Raw genomic sequence first — 3619 nt, forward strand, 5'->3', positions numbered from 1 at the left:
TCGCTCACTGCCCCTGTCTTCGGCACCCCCTCCCCCGTCTTCCTTGCCCTCGACTCCACCACGTGATGCCCACCCCCCTGCCCCGAGCCCTCCCTCCCTAGTCCCCAGTCGTGCGCGATGGCCAAACAAGCGCCTCCCCCACGCGCAGTACCCACTGCGCCGGCACCTCCCTTGTAATCAGATTATGACTGGACTACGGATTGTATTTCTCATATGTTTATCTACATCTTGTGACAGTTGCTGGTGAATAATAGGACAGCCAGCGCCAGTGAAATAGTAAGTACACATTTTCGTCCACCGACAGTAATGAAATGGCATGTAGTCAAAGCTCACGCACCAATAATTTTTTAGGTTGCTTCATCACTTCATGACAATTGCAAAGCTGTTCTTGTTGGCGAAAGGACTTTTGGCAAGGTTTGAACCACCCAAAAGAGGATACTGTGACGTTTTCTTTCCCTGTGATCAATAGGGTTATATTATGCCCTTTTTGTGTCTGGTAACTCATGTCTAGGGTGATGCAGGGCTTAATCCAATCTGTATTTGAACTTCATGATGGTTCTGGTATTGTCGTCACAGTTGGCAAATACGTGACACCAAACCACAAGGATATCAATGGGAATGGAATAGAGCCGGATTACAATCGTCTTCCTGGTACTCTAAGAAAACGCTAGATTTCTTTTGTGGCAATTGAATTCTGCAATGTAATTCTCGTTTGCTGGTTTCCCTTTTGTGGCAGATTTCAATGAAGCCAGAGATTACCTTTCATGTTGCGGAATTAAAGAATTAAGCTGACAGACGTTTGTGGCAAATTTCAATGAAGCATTATATTCTAAAGGTTCTCTCACGGTAAGAAGCTTTTATTTACGGTTGCATAGTTGGGTCTTACTGCTCTGCATACATTGGACTATCCAAGTAACAACAAAGAAATAAAGAGCAAGGCAGAAATTTTGTATGGTTTTACCCCTGCTTCTGAGTCCTTGCATGCCTTTTGGGTGGTTCAAATCTGTCTTTTGCATTTGCAGGGTCAGACGACCTAATATGATAGAATTGATATGGAACAAAGCTGATGCTCAACCTGACTACTACACGACCCTCCATGTCGCGCGCCGCTGATATGATAAGCAGCGTATCGGCGAGCGTCGATACATCCTCTACAGCACAGGGCGAGCATGTTGCTGGTGGCCTCTGCGGCATGGTGCAAGAAATAGAGTACACGTGGCGCTCATCTAAGACATCGCAAATGACTGATTCCTAATCGAACACAATATGTGAATAGCTTGTGGTCTGTTCAAGGCGCTTAGTCAAAATATACTTCCGACTAAATCCTTTTTAATTATCGGTTTCACGTCCTGTCACTTCTCACGCATTCACCTTTAATCAAATATATATATAAATTATATTTATAGAATATAATTAGTATTATAGGAGCTACCATTAAATTTATTTTTATAATAAATTTAATCAAATGTATAAATATTATAGTATTTTTTACAAACATGGTTAAACTTAACAGAGTTCGATAGTAAACTGTAGCGATAGTAAGGCTGGCTCTAACGGGTCAGCCAAAACCAACATGGATAGTGTATTGCTACTGTAACACATGAATATAGTCTTTAACATCAAAGCCATTTAGGCCAGACAAAAGGGATGGAAAGAGAGAAAAGGTAAACTAGAGAGCAGGCATTAGTACTCCTATGATTAGTAAAATAAAACCGGGTCAAAATATGCAGTTAGGGTATTGAAATGGTCTAAAAAAGGTAGCCTTGTAACATTGTCTGAGTAGAAAATGTTACAGACTTCTATGGTATTGAAATAGCAATGGGTTTTTAAAGGTAAGATTACTGAAAATTTGAAAAAGCAGGAAACTTAAGTTGCTTTGTTGAATGTGTTGTGTATATATGCATGCAAGCAACGCCCAAAAGGTTCTTAAAACATGACAGCAATCAACATGAATTCATTAATTTCTATTGGGAAAACAATGATGTGTAACCAAAGGAAATAACAAGGAAGTTAGTATCACCTTCTAGAGACGTCAACTAATGCATTGTTCAGTTAGGAGGTAATTTTAGTCTTTTACACAAAGTTTATTGCAATTTAATGGTACATCGGTGCTAATAATAAATCAAAAGATACTTTGCTTGTAATTTATGGTCTTTTTTGACTACCAGTACACTCAAACTTTTATATGGTGCATTTTGTCACCAAGCATTGCCTTAAATTAGTTCAATGTTTTTCCTCGCAAAGTAATGCACCATTTTCTATGGAATGGATCAGTGCTACCTAGATTTGGATAAGAAAAATGAAACAATGTATTGGTTAATGTGATAATAATATAGATTAGATAAAAATAAATATCAATACCTTCACTTTCTACAACCAGTTTTCTACTTTTCTTTTTGTATGGCTGGAAAGCAACTGAATATTTTACAATTTATATTCCTCAGTATCATTTACTGAACTTCATGCTGACGTGCATGTTCATTATTTCCAGAACAAGGCCATCTCAGATAAAAGTAGATGTAGCTTTCATAGGACTTAGTTCCAGCAAAGCAAAGGTTGACAGTGCACCAAACAATAGCGTTTATACTTCATTCTTATGGATTGAAGAAGCCTATGCTACATGACAAGCCAGATGACATGCAGATGAGAAGGTTTTGCATTAATAGAAACCAGAGAAAAATCTTTGTATGAAGAGAGAACCGATGAAAAGCTGATGAAGAGGCCAGTTGACAAATTATGGAAGACCAGCTGACCAAATAATTGAAAATCTATTGAACTATGTATCAAGTTCATTAATTTCTGTAATTCTGAATGAGACCTTTTATGCTACTGCAACGTATGTGACCATAAATGACTATTGCAACAAGACCATACTTTAGGAGTGAAGTTGTCTATATGAAGAGTGTAGGTAGAGGCAATTGGCTAATATTGTACAGGTCCAGTTTGCAGGATCGTAGCAACAGGGTTCAAAGACGTGTGTTTGAAAGGGCAGTTCTTGATGATCAGCATGATGAAAGGAGGGGAGTTCCATAGCTGGTTTAAGCTGGAGCTAGCTTCTGAAGTCCGATCAGGTGTCTGTATGTGTTGCCTTTTTTATTTCATTTCATGAGAAAGGGTTGTTATTTGTTCCTTGAACTGTACTTGGTTGTACTTGTGAATAAATATTTTAGCATGGTTGTTCGACTTCTTATAATATTTGTTCGACATCAGTTCATGATATTTGAGTTATCGTATTTATAATAATATTATATATTTATACCATCAATATAATATTAGTGTTACGTGATATTTTATCATATGAATTTTGCATATTATAGTGATATTTATCGTTCTGTATCTATATTTTATATTAATCTTTAACTCTCGTGGCAACGCATGGGCACACACCTATATATACATACACACGAGAGCGAGATAACGCATGCTGCGCGGAGACGGTTGTAACGGCCCATAGAATTTGCAACAAACCCGGTGGGGCAGCTACAGAGATCCGACGTCCAGCGAAGGTTACGGGATGGAGGATATAGATCAGACGCCTAGTACATCACTGTTTTAGCCGAAGCGCTTGCGCGGAGGTGAGCTTTACCTATGAGCCAATCCAACTGTGATCGTGACACAA

The 3619-nt window shown here is 38.7% G+C and overlaps 1 long non-coding RNA gene across 1 annotated transcript; it reads left to right on the forward strand.

The window, feature by feature from the left end:
* The first annotated feature begins 351 nt into the window (after positions 1 to 351).
* On the forward strand, positions 352 to 777 carry LOC103646267 (uncharacterized). The gene is made up of 3 exons (XR_002267532.1): positions 352 to 414; positions 522 to 651; positions 737 to 777. It is a non-coding gene; the product is annotated as an uncharacterized lncRNA (long non-coding RNA).
* The last annotated feature ends 2842 nt before the right edge of the window (positions 778 to 3619 follow it).

Source organism: Zea mays, chromosome 2 (assembly GCF_902167145.1).
Source record: "Zea mays cultivar B73 chromosome 2, Zm-B73-REFERENCE-NAM-5.0, whole genome shotgun sequence".
Classification (NCBI taxonomy): Eukaryota; Viridiplantae; Streptophyta; class Magnoliopsida; order Poales; family Poaceae; genus Zea; species Zea mays.